The sequence below is a fragment of the Rhinatrema bivittatum genome, chromosome 2 (assembly GCF_901001135.1).
Source record: "Rhinatrema bivittatum chromosome 2, aRhiBiv1.1, whole genome shotgun sequence".
Lineage (NCBI taxonomy): Eukaryota > Metazoa > Chordata > Amphibia > Gymnophiona > Rhinatrematidae > Rhinatrema > Rhinatrema bivittatum.
The window spans coordinates 479,976,755-479,992,877 of NC_042616.1; positions in this window are offsets into that span (position 1 = coordinate 479,976,755).

A 16,123-nucleotide genomic window follows, 5' to 3' on the forward strand; every position below is an offset into this window, starting at 1 on the left:
GGTTGAGCCTTTGGGGTGCCAGGGCTGGCAGGACTTAAGCGGATCTCAAGGTTAAGTACTGGTGGTAGCTGGTTCAGCCCAGAGACAGCAGCCAGCAGGTGGCGTAGTCCTAACTCGGACAGGATACGGATCGGAAACCCAAGCACCAAGGAACAAGTGGGAACTGAAGGTGCTTGAGCAAAGGGAGGCCAAAGCCTAGATAGTCCGTGTCCAGAGGATAGGGACAGAGGCGTCACTGTTGAGCTTGAATGGAAGCTGGTGGTACTTGGAAGGTGTAGCAAGGAACATGGAAATCTGGACTCAACATAGTCTGAGGCCAGGTCATTCGTAGCAATGGTCAAGGCTCAGAGAAGGCAGGCGTGGTCAGACGTAGCAATGGTCAAGGCACAGAGAAGGCAGAGGTGGTCAAATGCAGCAATGGTCAAGGCACGGAGAAGGCAGGCGTGGTCAGGTGTAGCAGTGGTCAGGCTTGGAGAAGGCAGGAAAGGTCAGACTAATTGGTCTGTAGTTTCACGGATCATTCATGGAGCCCTTTTTAAATATTGGGATTATTTTAGCCACCTTCCAGTCTTCAGGTACAATGGATGATTTTAATGATAGGTTACAAAGTTTTACTAATAGATCTGAAATTTCATTTTTTAGTTCCTTCAGAACCCTGGGGTGTATACCATCTGGTCCAGATGATTTACTATTCTTCAGTTTGTCAATCAGGCCTATCACATCTTCTAGGTTTACTGTGATTTGGTTCAGTCCATCTGAATCATTACCCATGAGAACCTTCTCCGGAACGGGTATTTCCCCAACATCCTCTTCAGTAAACACCAAAGCAAAGCGATGTTCTTCAGTAAACACCAAAGCAAAGCAAAGCTATGGCCTTATCTTCTCTGCCCCTTTAACCCCTCAATCATCTAATGGTCCAACTGACTCCCTCACAGGCTTTCTGCTTCAGATATATTTTAAAAAGTTTTTACTGTGAGTTTTTGTTTCTATGGCCAACTTTTTTTCATATTCTCTTTTATCCTGTCTTATCAAAATCTTACATTTAACTTGCCAACACTTATGTTATGCATGCCATCTGCAGCAGACCTGCGGCTCGGCCCCTCACCTCTCTCAAGTGAATCCAGTGTCAGGTCCCATGTCTCTGGTGGCGGTAGGCCACCGGCTCCATCCTCGGGCCACCCCTGGTGCTTCTGGCTCAGCTACAGACCCTGGTACCTCCGGTTCAGCTACAGCTCCTGGTGCTATGCATCGGGCCTCTCCCCATGGCCCGCGGAGAGACACTGCTACTCGGTACTGTGCCCCTCCTTAGGTGAGCGCACGCACATCACTGATTTAAGTAGGGCCCGCGGCGGGAACCGAGCCACAGCCCCAGATGATGATGTCAGTGGAGCTCCGGTATATAAGCCCAGGCTTCGCCTCCTAGCTTTGCCTTTGCAACAACTTGCTGGTCGAGTACTCGTTGCCTCCTGTGGGATTCTCCTCATTCCTGTGTTCCTGATCCTCACTGACTCCTATTCTTGATTTCCTCATTCCTGTGTTCCTTTTCTTCAACCTACCCTCGGATTGCCTTCTCGGATCTCAAACTCTGCTTTTCCTGACCACGCTGTTGACTCTCTCCAAGCCCGGACCTCTGCTTCGCCTGACCACGCTGTTGACTCTCTCCAAACCCAGACCTCTGCTTTGCCTGACTACTCCGTTGTCTCTCTCCAGACCCAGACCTCTCCCTTGCCTGACTGTGTTTTCCTATCTCCTCACTCTTACCTCAGCCTTGCTTGCCACTGCTTCCAGATTGCTGCCAGCCCTGACTCAAGCTTGCCTTATGACGCCTCTTCAGTCTATGTCCTGGACTTGGTCTATTCAGGCTTTGGCCTGTTCTTGCTTGGGCACCCCCTGTCTGACTTTGTTCCTTTGGCGCTTGAGTCTCCGGGACTCATCTTCGTCCAGTCAGACTGTACCATTCCTCTGTTGCTGTCTCTGGGCTTACCTCGATCCTTTCATCGACAACGACATATGAAGGCCCACCTAAGTCACAGCTGGCCCCTGTACACAAAGGCTCAACCCGCGGGGAACAAGGGCTGGTATTGGTGAAGCGCCAGCCAACCTCCGACCATCAGCCCACTTCACCTGCCGACGGTGGGGACCCGTAGGACCCTTCCACCTCGGCCCAAGGGTCCACCTCCGGCACAACAGCTTATGCTTTATCCTATAATCTTCTGTTGGATCCTTCTTTCAATTTTTGAATGAAGATCTTTTGGCTAAAATAGCCTCTTTCACCTCAGCTTTTCAAAGGGAGATTTCATGGGATTTGAGAGTGTGGGGATTTCTTGGGGATTGATTTTCTCTGGTTCATGGTGATTTAAGTGGATTTTGGGATCTTTTGAGGTGAAGGTTGGTTTAATTTCTTTTGAATTTCTTCATATGTGAGCTGACAATTTCCAGTGAAACAGTTAAAATTAGTTCCATTTTTCCTGAGGAAAATTTAAAAAAAACAGAGCTAGGGGAATGTCGTCATCGTAATGTCATGGTTATTGCATGTTTACAAGGAACTGGCAAATGAGCAAGTTAATGTAGGGATACATAAATCAGTCACTTTATGGTGAATTTTATGGATTTATCTCATTTATAAATTAATCTACGGGTTCTTTAAAAATCCTAATCTCATAAAGTAATCACCAATAGGTTTTTCTGTGGGTTCTTGGTATCTTCGTTAATCCGAGCTTGACTGTTATTTACTATGTGTTTTTTGTAATAATAATTTTAAATCGTTCTCACCTTTTCTATAATCTCTTACAAGTTAGCCCTGTTATTTGCCCTGTTATTTGTAACCTCTTGTTTGATGTAATTTCCAACTTTGGTTCTATGTAAACCGATGTGATATGTACCAGTACATGAACATCGGTATATAAAAGCCTTTAAATAAATAAATAATAATAAATAAATAAATTAGAGTTATAAACTGGAAGGGGGTTGAATTATTTTCACATGATGTCATCAAAGTAGGAGTCTTCTCTGTAAAAAAAAAACAAAAAACCAAAAAACAGTGTCAGTTTTTTTGTGTGTCCGTTGTTGAGAGAGAGAGATTTTCAGACTGACAGGCTGAGATTCTGGTGGCTATGGTGAAGCCAAAATACTGTGAAACACACTGATTTATAGGGAATGCTTTAGCAAATGTTTGTGTGTGAGTGTGAGAGCCAAATTTAGAAAAATAATCCTGAGAAAGGTAAGAAGTGATAGATGTCAGTTTAAAAAATAATTGAAGTGCTAGTTCGCGGATTTTTGCCAGCCTAGTTAGTGTTGTGAGAGAGAATGAATTGATTCAACCTTAACAAAAGGCGGTCACTATTGAAAACAACCTATCTTGGGTCATTAAAATAAAAAAGGATTATTCCTTTTTGAGAAATTTTCCTTCAAAATTAACATCCACTTATTTGAAAGGGAAAAATATATGTATTTGTTCTGTAAATAAAGAACACATACACTGAGTGAAAACAAGCTCTGATTGGCTGGTTAAATAATTTTTGCTTGTGAGGGAATCCTCTGAAGCACTGCTATAGTGTTTGACCTGGAATACGGTGTTAGTGCTGACTACACTGAGACAGAGGATAAGTAAAGTTAATGAGCTACTGGATTGTTTAACCAAGCAGAGAGAGCTTTATCATATTTTTGTATGGTGGATTTCATAATCACATTCAAGAAATAAATGGTGATAAATGAATTCTCATATGTTCTCATTACTACATAAAAATAATGGGAATTGAGAAACAAGAGTAAAAGTAAAGAGCGTACACTTGAATGACTGCGTTTGCATGTTATGTGATAATGTTCAGATTCACAGAAACCTTTGTTTTCCCATCCCATTTACCATTTTCTTATAATATAGTGGGAAACGATTTCTCTGGAGTGTTATTCCTTTTTCTTATAAGGGTAAGGCTGATCTCATGCATCTCATTCTCATGTGACAATTTCTAGTTCCATTCACACTCTCATTCGCTTCCAAAGATTCATCTCTCTCTCATTAGATAAGGAAAAATTGATGATCATTTATTTTCCTGTAGTGAGTATTAAAATATAATTAAAGAAAAGGGAGTCAGTTTCTTTTATTGAGTTTGTAAAGACAGAACAGTAGGAGCGGTTTCAGACTACAGGTTCAAGAATGGTATCGTCTCAGTCCTCGGTATCAAGCATTGAAATCAAGCATCAAACTCAATCATCCAAAGCTTCTGATCATCCTTGGGTAAAGACAAGGCATCCATAGCTAACAATGCATACAAGCTCCACCCCCAACTATCTGCATTGAGGGATGGAAAGAGAGAGAGAGAGAGAGATGTTTTCCAAAGATTGTTTATATATTAGAGATACCCAATACTTGTAGGATTCCTTCATGCTTGTCTTTTGTTATAAGACTAAGTTTCAGGAACTCAATGATCCAATATTTGTTTTAAGTAATGTTTGAGGAAAAAGGGTGGGGTATGGGCATTCCTCATTACATGCATTACTCCAGATGTTAGAAAAAGCTGACCATGGCATGCGCTGGTGTGTTATCCATGTAACTTTACTGCTAGTCCTGATGAGGAGCAAGTCTAGAGATCTCAAGTTTTAGGGATTTTCAAGACTACCGACCTGAGAGAGAGAGAGACAGCGAAAGAGAGACAATATGACACTGTATATATTAGAGATGTGAATCGTGTGATCGATCGTCTTAACGATCGATTTCGGCTGGGAGGGGGAGGGAATTGGATCGTCGCCGTTTGGGTTTTTAAAATATCGTGAAAATCGTGAAAATCGAAAACCGGCACACTAAAACATCCCTAAAACCCACCCCGACCCTTTAAAATAAATCCCCCACCCTCCCGAACCCCCCCAAAATGCCTTAAATTACCTGGGGTCCAGTGGGGGGGAGGGCGGGAAAACTGGCACACTAAAACAACCCTAAAACCCACCCCCGACCCTTTAAATAAATCCCCCATCCTCCCGAACCCCCCCAAAATGCCTTAAATTACCCTGGGGTCCAGAGGAAGGGTCCCGCTGTGATCTTCCACTCTCGGACCTCCGGTGCTTGTAGAAATGGCGCCGGCGCTACCTTTGGTTTTTCCGTACGGAAAAACGATTCGCGGCAGGAGATCGCTCCCGGACCCCCGCTGGACCCCCAGGGACTTTTGGCCAGCTTGGGGGGGCCTCCTGACCCCCACAAGACTTGCCAAAAGTCCAGCGGGGGTCCGGAACGACCTCCTGCAGTCAAATCGTGTTGTCTACGGCCGGCGCCATTTTGCGCAAAATGGCGGCGCCATTTCTACAAGCGGCAGGTAGCGCCGGCGCCATTTCTACAAGCACCAGAGGCCCGAGAGTGGAAGATCACAGCGGGACCCTTCCTCTGGACCCCACGTAATTTAAGGCATTTTGGGGGGGTTCGGGAGGGTGGGGGATTTATTTTAAAGGGTCGGGGTGGGTTTTAGGGTTTTTTTAGTGTGCCGGTTTTCCCGCCCTCCCCTTTCCCCTCCCCCTTCCCCCGATTTACGATTTTTTTGACGATAAATCGGGGGAATTGTTATTGTATCGCGGCTCTAACGATTTTTGACGATTTAAAATATATCGGACGATATTTTAAATCATCAAAAAACGATTCACATCCCTAGTATATATCTACCACTGTAAGAGGTGCACTTTCAGCTTAGGGTGGGTTTGAATCATAAGAACCTTATCCAAACCTTTTGAAAACCAGTTACACTAACTGCCATAATAACCACGTCCTCTAGCAATGAATTCCAGAGCTTAATTATGCGTCGAGTGAAAAAGAATTTTCTCCAATTTGTTTTAAATGAGCTACTTGCCCCCTAGCCCTTCTATTGTCTGAGAGAGTAAATAACTACATTTAACTATTCAACCATGGCCAGGGTGCAAGGATCTGTAGTGCACTAATGGAACACTGCACCCCCCAAACTCATATTGTCTCTTTTACAGTATGTTTTCTCTCTCTCTCTCTCTCTCTCTCTCTCTCTCTCTCTCCCCTTGTAAGAACATGGAAAATGTTTTTTCCCTTGTATGTGTAAAAGCTGCTAAAGCCCTGGTGGTAACATGAATGGGACATTTACTCAAGCCACCTCTTAAAATCATGTGGACACACACATGCAGTGGGGTATTTTAAATGATAAGTGCGCATGTTTGCGCAGGATTTAAATTGCAGCATATCTCTGCTCTTGTGTTTATAGGTGCATGCACATTCTTTTTATAATTAGCCAGTAAGTTAGTCCCTTAGCTGGATAAAACTGACATTTGGCTACGTTAGCCAGATGACTTTGGCATGCCCCAGAATACCTCTTTTTATCTGGCTAAAATCTAGTTGGATAAGTGGCCTAATATTGCGAAACTTGCCATTTTGCTGGATTACTCTCAAGTTATCCATCTAAATAGATTTGAATATGGTCTTCTAAATGTCTAATTTATTATTATGATTATTATTATGATTATTTTTATTATTTGTACAGCATACTATTTTACTGCATTTGCCAACCAATAGAAATGTGAAAGGCAATCAAGGGAAGTAGCTTTTCGTCTTTCATGTTTTATCTGAGGATTTTCTGGTACATCACCTCCTATCACTGAGAAGAAAATGAAACTCACAATTCAAAGCAACAAAAAGGAATAATGTGGCAGGAAGCTATTAATAGTAAAGCAGGTTTTCAACTTTGTTTATTTTAATACTACCAAATAATCTACAGATTAATATAGATGGATATTATTTTACCCTAGAAGTGAAAAACAAATCAAGAAGATGCCCTCTAAGGTTAACAAGGAATTGATTTCGACACATTCAGAATATGGATATGTTCACTAAAAAAAAAAAAAAAAGCTAAAATTATGGAAGATTTTACTAATGGAGACATTTGTGACTACAATATTAACAACTTTAAAAACAAATTGTACAAGCCTTTAATGGAAAAAGATACTGATGGGTATGATGATATTGTTAAATGCTGTGAAAGGTTTTCATTAAAGGAGTTAAACTGGTACTATGGAGGAAATTTTCAAAGGAGTTTCACACATAATAATGCCTTGTATGCGCTGCGCATATGTTCAACACACATGTGTACAGATCATTTACAAAAACAGGCCGATTATCACATGTTCATGTAGGTAAGTATGTGCAAACAGAGTATGCTTGGGACATGTTGGGGCATAGTTTAGATGTTCACGCGAACTTTGCTATTTTATTGTTACAAATCTTTTTATTAAACTTTTCCTTACACAATAATACTACAAACAGTACATAAGAAAAGCAAGCGGGTACATCAGTGTATTCTTACCAATGCCCGCATATTGCAAGCACGGGTATGTTAGCCACTACCAGATACCCCCATACCCCCCTCCCAAAACCGCAGCAAAGCTCCCCAAAGTATTCCTTAACTTCTAGTTATGGCATCATAATAATTAAGAATAAGACTCCTGGCCCGTTGTGGCAGAGATTGCAAATAAAGATCCCACAACTGCAAAAAGGTTTTCCTTTGCTTCATTAGATCTAGCTTTTCCATATATTTCTCATTGGTGCACATAAGAAACAAATGATTCCATAGTTGAGTCAAATTTGTGGGATCTTCTCCTGGTCAACACTGTAAAATAGCCTCTTTTACTAATAATAGCACTTTATGAATCCAAATTCTTACTTACTTATGGCCCACAGGCCCACTGCAAGCCCACTCAGATTGTCAAAAAGTAACAGCTGTGCCTGAAGCAGTAACAGAAAACCAATACTTTGATGTAATTAACATACATTTCCTTTTCCGGGCTGCATGGGCAGGAAGGACAGACCACGCTGTCACCTCCTCCAGGCCAGTGGCCCTCCAGGTGGCCGTGGGCCTCCCCTTCTTCTGCTGCCAAGTGGGATGGGATATCCTGATGCTCGCAGGCCTCTTCTTCTGCCATCAGGTGGGATGGGGTCCTCCAATGGCTGTGGCCCTCCTCTTTCTCTGCTGTCGGATGGGATGAGCTCCCCCGGTGGCCATGGGCCTCCACCACCTCTTCTTTTGCCACTAGGTGGGATAGGCTCTGTCGGTCCTTTTCTTGCCTGGGTGGGATGGGATTCCCTGCCCCTGGGTGCCCCCTACAGCCTGATACCCGGGGGGGGGCCTTGGCCCCCCTCGCTACGCTACTGAATGTCCAGTCAAAAGTTGTGCTCCAAAGTAAAAATAGTTTACTGTAGATTCTTCAGAATAAAACAGGTTGACAAACACCAAATAGTAAAGACAATCAACCAAAAAGTATAGTTCTTAATCAGCTCTTCTCTCTTTAAACAACCAGAAAGTTCTTACTTCTTATGCAACACTTTTCTCCGTTTAGTTCGTTACTTCTTCTGCTGCTTCAATATATTCTCTTAATGTAGCCTCTTCTAGTTACTTAGTCTCTACCCAGGCCTATCCTGTCTCTCTTTTCCTTTCCATTATTACAAATGTTACTCACACCGTCCTGCTCAGCTCAAGGAAGAAATCCCTCTGGTGCCACTTCAGGATCCTCTTGAGCCCCAAGGCAAGTTCCCTCTAGCACAGTTTGTCTTCCTGGTTCAAATAAGTTCTTTACCACTGAAAAGTATAAATTTCTTCAGATTTCCAAACCAGACTTTTCAACACTTTAGCTCTTCCTTCAGGCTTCCTGAGATTTTGGGGAGAAAATCTCTACCCCACTCCTGCTACTCCCTTCTGTTACCCTGAGAGAGGATCACAGCTCAAACTTTCCTCAGTCCTTCCAATCTAGAGCATCCCCAGACTCAGTAGAGTTAGGGCTTACATCACTTTTCCTAATGTCCATAGGGGCTGTACTCCACTATCAGACAAGAGGGCATGTAACACCCTCTGATCAAGAGCTGACCTGCAAATACTGGAACATTGTTACTCTAGTTCCAATGCAACCTTTTTCCCTTTAAATTTCCTGTGCCCTCGTTACAGCTTTTTTCAGACTTTTCAGCTTTCCCAGAAGGGGAGAATCTCCCCTTTACCATAAACCTTTTTAGTAGTACAAAATCCTATATACTTTGTGGTATAGGGGCCACACTAGCTCCTTATACAGATCCAAAAACTGTACACTGATCCTGTATATTATTTCTAAGGGGTATCTCCTTATTCTTCTTCTTCTCTGTTCTGTGCTCCCCTCCCCCCCCCCCCCCCCCAAATGTTGCACCCTGAGTATTCATAAGTTTATAATACTCATGTTGAATGCCACTTCACCACCACTCACACCCTCTAGGTAACATTAGTCAGCCCCAAATGACACTTCCCCATCAGCCCCAGTGACATGCACACACAGAGTTATCTCCAATCAGCCTCAGTGACACACACACACACACAACCAATTAACATCAGTCAGCCCCAGTGACACACATGTATATGCCCAGTCAGCCACAATGACACCCCCCAGTTAGCCCTAATCAGCTCCAATGACATCCCTGCTGTTACCCCCCAGTAAGACCCCCCACACACACACACACACACATACATACGCAGAGCCCCAGTGACATCCCATTTAGACCCAGTCAGCTCTAGTGACACACATAGACACCCAGAAATGCAGTGCCATCCACTGAATGGTTTCCACAAAGAATGGAAGCCAACCTTGGATTAGGCAAAAGGGCAGATCTGAAAAAAAAAGTTAAATGAGACACCAAAGTTATGGGTCAGGACAATTTCCCAGTTAGCTTTGCTCCATGAATAAGTTTTCTTGAAGTCCCTTCTGTTTGAACAGCCACGTTCGACCTCACCAAATGACGTGCCTTTTCAGTGGCAGGTCCCATTCTCTGGAACTCTATCCCAGACCATCTTAGACTCCAAACGAACTTAAGGGAATTTAAGAAAAATCTAAAAACTTACTTATGCACCATCGCTTATAAACAGGCAATAGCAGACTAAGCTCCATCTGGGCTCCTTTTGAGATACCTTACTTTTCTGATTCTATGATGACTTTTATGATATAATTGTTTTGTCCTGTTTTTCTTTATACTTTATTTTATGCATGATTTTATATTGATTTGTTTTCATTATGAATGTACCTTCTATGAACCACTTTGATCTAACTACATTGTATAAAGTGGGTATACAAAAAATTTTAAATAAATAAAATAAAAATAAATACTAGTAAACTGCCCTCTCCACTCACTATACGAAGCCAGCAAGTCAAACACCAGATCCAAAAAGACAATGAAAGTTTGAATTTGGTGAGTTAAATACTAGGTGTAAAGGCGTTCATATATTCTTGATAATGTTTGCACATATGTTTGTTATAAAATGCAATAGCAATTGAGGTTAAGTATTCTGCTAATGTGTCATTTCTATATAGGGATCTACAGAAGCTTGGTTTATTCTGTTTTTCTTATAGGATGTATATTGGTGTTTTAGGGCCTAGTGTAATGTTTGCAGGATCACCTTTTCATAGGGTTGTAACTGCTGGCGATTAGGGCTATTTTGGAATGAGTGGTTTATTATACTGTAATTGTAATTTAGGCCTGGATTTATCAAAATGCGATAAGTATCGCATGTGATAGCAAAAGGGGTGTGTTTTATGAAAATAGACAGTTTATCACAATTTGCACTAATGCCTATGTGAAGAGCTAAGTTAGCACAAATTGTGATAACATTTTCATTCTTTGTGATATGTGCCAGACCTGTTGTATTTCCTGCATACAACCACTAGGGGGACCATTTTTGAGAGAGAGAGTGAGAGAGAGAGAGCAAGAGCACATAGCCATAATATGCTCTCCCTAGATAGGTATTTGTATCCCTATGGGAGGCCCACCTAGTAACTCAAGGTGAGGTTTAGGTATTACTGTAGGGGGTTAGGGGCCACTTTGACATTCAACATGAGACATAAGAACAGAAAAGTGCTCTCCTGTGAAAATTTGATGACCTTCGGAGTGAGGAAACTCACTCAAAGATGAGATTGGTGCAATGTTCTCTCCACCTAGCTTGATGTTACCCAGGTAGAGAGTCCATCAAGCTAGGTGGAGAGAATATTGCACCAATCTCATCTTTGGGTGAGTTTCCTCTCTCTATAGGTCATCAAATCTTCACAAGAGACCACTGTTCTGTTCGTACATCTCACGTTGAATGTCAAAGTGGCCCCTAACCCCCTACACTAATACCTCACCTTGAGTTACTAGGTGGGCCTCCCATAGGGATACAAATACCTATCTAGGGCAAGGATATTACAGCTAGGTGCTTGTTCTCTCTCTCTCACTCAGCCAGGCTGGTGCTTCACACAATAGGCCCTTCAGGAGACATCACAAATGCACTAACACCTTACCATCCTCTCACACAGCTTAACACTACTGAAAAAGGTATAGCATTAAGTCCATGCAATAGGACTTCATCACACTATTGCATGCATTAAAGGCATTTTCATATGCAATAAGCCCTTACCACATGCAAAACACCTTAGTGCATTTTGATAAATGATCCCTTAGTTTGCTCATCACTTTCTGAGGACCAAACATACATTACAATAGTCCTAATACCATATGTATTACAAGAGTCTTTGGGGCTTTTATGTAGGGTTTTCTGGTTAACACCACAGCTGTGCATGTAATTATAAAATACATGCCGTTGTGATATTTTTATTTCAAAAGACTGTACCATGAGGGTGTTTTTTCATGTAAAATCTTTTATTACACATGCAGAATTTGAAACTGTTAGGGGGAAGGCTGAGCACAAAGCTGTAAGATTCACTTAGGGTACATAATACTTTTGCACAGACCCTGATAAGAAAAATAATACAAATTAAATAATAAAAAACAGAATGAGAAAAGGGCCAGCCCAGCAATTGTTTGCACAGGGCTACAGAAAAGTTAGCACTGGCCCTGCATAGTGGCGCCCCATGATGACACGCTGGTGGGGTTCCCATCTCTCCCCAGTGAAGAGACCCTGCATGGTAGTGCCGTGTGGTGATGTGCTAGCAGATGATAGAGGGAGAAAGGGGACCCCGCAAGGAAGACAACACTGAACATTTTGTGCAAGGAAGTTGTAGAATATAAGATTTTAATAAATAAATGCATAAAATTGGCCCCTAGGCACTAGAGACCCTCACTACGCCGCTGCAAAAAAAATTTTGTGCGTGGACTGTCCTTGGCCCAGTACTGCCCCTGCAAGTTATCTGTCTCCCAGCTCACTGCCCCAGAGACTTGATCTTTCACTTTGGGAGAGTAACTCTAGTGTTCCCCAATGCTGGGAAGGTGACCCTGAGTGAAACAGAGAATACACCAGTACATCTCAAGGTCACTACGGCCTTTGCAGATACCTCTAGAGTTACAGCTGGAATAATCCAGTCAGCCACCTCATATGATTTGATCAGTTCTGGCTGCATTTCTTACTCCTGGGGGAATTCTGTGCAAAAAACTTAAAAATTCTGCACACAAAAACTTAGAATTCTGCAAAATTCTTCATCCTTTATATTGGTCAAAATAGCGCAATTTACATGACAGTCTTTAAGTAATTACATTTTAAATTAATACAGAAAAAAGTTATTACTTAAAGATGCAGAATTGTAAGTTTTTTGAGCAGAATTTCCCTAGAAATTCACTGGAAGTGTGTCCCTTCCACTCACTCTCCCTGTTGCGCCGGAGGTGGACCCTTGGGCCAAGGTAGGGTTGACGCTACCCATAGGAGGGATCCTACGGGTCCCCACCATCGGCAGGCAGAGAGGGCTGATGAACGTAGGCAGGCTGGCGCTTCACCAATACCAGCCCTCGTTCCTGTGGGTTGAGCCTTGGTGTGCCGGGGCCAGGCTGGACTTAGGTGGCCTCCGTCAGTGGTCATTGATGGGTGGATCGAGGTCAGCCCAGAGGCAGCAACCAGTGTAGGTAACAGTCTGTACTGGACAAAGCGGAGTCCCTGAGACCCAGCCGCCAATAGGAACACAGTCTGACAGAGGGTGCCCCAGCAAGAGCAGGTCGAAGCCTGAATGAACCACGTCCAGGACAAAGGCTGAAGAGGAATCTTTAAGCAAGCTGGGTTCAGGGCTGGCAGCAGGCTGGAAGCAGTGGCAAGCAAGGCTGAGGTCTGGACGAGAAGAGAGTCAAAGGATGGTCAGACGAAGCAGACATCCAGGGCTGGAGAGAAGCAATGGCATGGTCAGGCAATGCAGAGGTCCGGGGCTGGAGAGAGGCAACGGAGTAGTCAGGCAATGCAGAGGTCTGGGGCTGGAGAAAGGCAACAGAGTAGTCAGGCGATGCAGAGGTCAAACCAGGTTAGCAATCTGAAGGAGAGGCAAATGAACAGGAACTCAGGAACAAGGAAACAGGAATGAAGACAATCAGGATCAGAAGAAGCAATGAGCACTCGACTGGCGAAGAGACCTGTTGCAAAGGCAATTCAAAGAGAGGAGCCCGGACTTATATACCGGAACTTAGCCGACATTATCATCCGGGGCTGCGGCCAGGTTCCTGCCGCGGGCCTTATTAAAGGATCAGCTGTGCGTGCGCACATGCCTAGGGAGGGGCGCAGGTTGGTTAGGATGGCGTCTCTCCACGGGCTACACGGAGAGGCCCGACGTGGAGCAACAGGAACTATAGCAGAGCCGGAGACCCCAGGGGCGGCCTGAGGATGGAGCCGGCGGCCAGCAGCTGCCAGAGACGTGGGACCAGGTGCTGGATCACTTTGCGAGAGGTGAAGGGGCCGAGCCGCGGGTCTGCTGCGGCCGGTGCATGTAACACTCCCAACTCCACTGGCCACTGTGCCCTCTCAGGCCCCATATCCTCCACCTGCCAGTATCTCTCCCTTCCACCTCTAGGCTCAACCCTTTCCACTCCATTCTCAGTACTGCTCCTCTGTCCCTCTCTCTCTCACCCACTTGCTACTTCTCTCTAGTGCAAATACACATATCCTCATACAGGCTCCCTCACTCTCCCGCACACACACACACACATCCCCTCATACAGGGTTCCTCTCTCTTGCATACACACCCACACAAGCTCCCTTTCTCTCTCTCATGAATACACCCTCACACAGGCTCTGTCTCACACATACACAATCCCTTCACACAGGCTAGTACCCTCACATACATATAATCCCTTTTTCATACACATGATCCTTTTTCATTCACACCAGCTCCCAATCTCTCACACTCATACATACTCCTTCACAATCTCCTCACATAGGCTCCCTCTCTCTGGCATCCACACTCAAGCACCCCCGTGCTCTCTCTCACCCCCTGCTTATCCCCCCCCCCCCCGGTCTCTCACACCCCCTGCTTTCTCACCTCCCCTGCTCTCTCTCACACCTTCCTGCTCAACCCCTGCTCTCACCTGCTGCTCTCTCTCACCCCTCCCCCTGCTCTCTCTCTCACACACCCTCCGCTCTCTCACCCCTCCCCCCATCACACTCTTTCCCCCCTCTCATACACACACACACTCCTCTCTACACACACATAGAGGTCTGGGCTAATATACTTCTGGGCTAATATACTTCTGGGCTAATATACTTCTGCCTACTCTGTCCATGCTCCTGCTCTACTAATGCCAGCCCTGGACCTGATTTTGCCCCGTTCTAACACTAGAGGGATAGAAACAGACCATGGTGGCACATGCACTCAAAATTTCAATTTCTTCTGGCTTTAGCTGGCTTCCACTGCTAGCATTTTGCAGCTAAAAAATTCTCTTTTCACTTTATGGCTAGGACTTCCTTTTTTCTAACTGCTACTACTAGGCTGAGCAGGCTTTGCAGAAAATCCTCTGCCCCTGCTGGGGATCTAGATATCAATAAAGAATTTATTGATATTGTACCATCATGCACAGTAATACTCTAGTATATACAAAAATATCTATCTCACATATATATATAAATGTGTGTGTATGTGTGTGTGTGTGTGTGCGTGCACTGCTGACTGACTCCTTTTCCACACTCAAAAAAAAAAACTGTTAGGAAGAGAACAAAGAAGGTTGACAGCCTAGCAAGGCATTTCTTCACTTCTGATGTGGGTACTCATTAGCCCTTAGTCTCATGAAACATTTTTTGACATGTCACACAAGAGTCATTATTCCTGTTCTCCCAATTTTTTATTTTTTATCAAAGGCAGCCTTTAACAAATATATTATAACATGTGTTACAACCTTGTACTTGTTTATCTCGACAGTCTAATGCTAAAAGCTAGATAAATGCAGAAAGAACTGAACCACAAAGTCATAGAAATATATCTAGAACAAGGACAAGGCCAGTTGACATTTCATCTGAGATTATAGAAAACATTCTTAGAATAGACACAAGTCTGCTAATGCTAAAAATTCCAAGAAAACATTTACATATGAGATGAGGATCAATTAACTTGGAGAATGAGATGCCTCTGTATCGCTCCATGGTGAGACCGCACCTTGAATACTGTGTACAATTCTGGTTACCGCATCTCAAAAAAGATATAATTGCAATGGAGAAGGTACAGAGAAGGGCGACCAAAATGATAAGGGGAATGGAACAGCTCCCCTATGAGGAAAGACTAAATAGGTTAGGACTTTTCAGCTTGGAGAAGAGACAGTTGAGGGGGGATATGATAGAGGTGTTTAAAATCATGAGAGGTCTAGAATGGGTAGATGTGAATCGATTATTTCATCTTTCAGATAATAGAAAGACTAGGGGGCACTCCATGATGTTAGCATGTGGCACATTTAAAACTAATTGGAGAAAGTTCTTCTTCACTCAACGCACAATTAAACTCTGGAATTTGTTGCCAGAGGATGTGGTTAGTGCAGTTAGTATAGCTGTGTTTAAAAAAGTATTGGATATGTTCTTGGAGGAGAAGTCCATTACCTGCTATTAATTAAGTTGACTTAGAAAATAGCCACTGTTATTACTAGCAATGGTAACATGAAATAGAGTTAGTTTTTGGGTACTTGCCAGATTCTTATGGCCTGGCTTGGCCACTGTTGGAAACAGGATGCTGGGCTTGATGGGCCCTTGGTCTGACCCAGTATGGCATGTTCTTATGTTCTTACCATACAACAATTCAGATTATTTGTTTATAATAGAAAGCCAATCATATGTAACCTAGCTTAGGGATTGGAAATATATAACTGTAAATTCTATATAATGCTTTATTAGCAGTAAAATAATTTGAGAGGGAGTTTATGTTGGTGCCTTATGTGGCACTCTGCCTCTCCAAA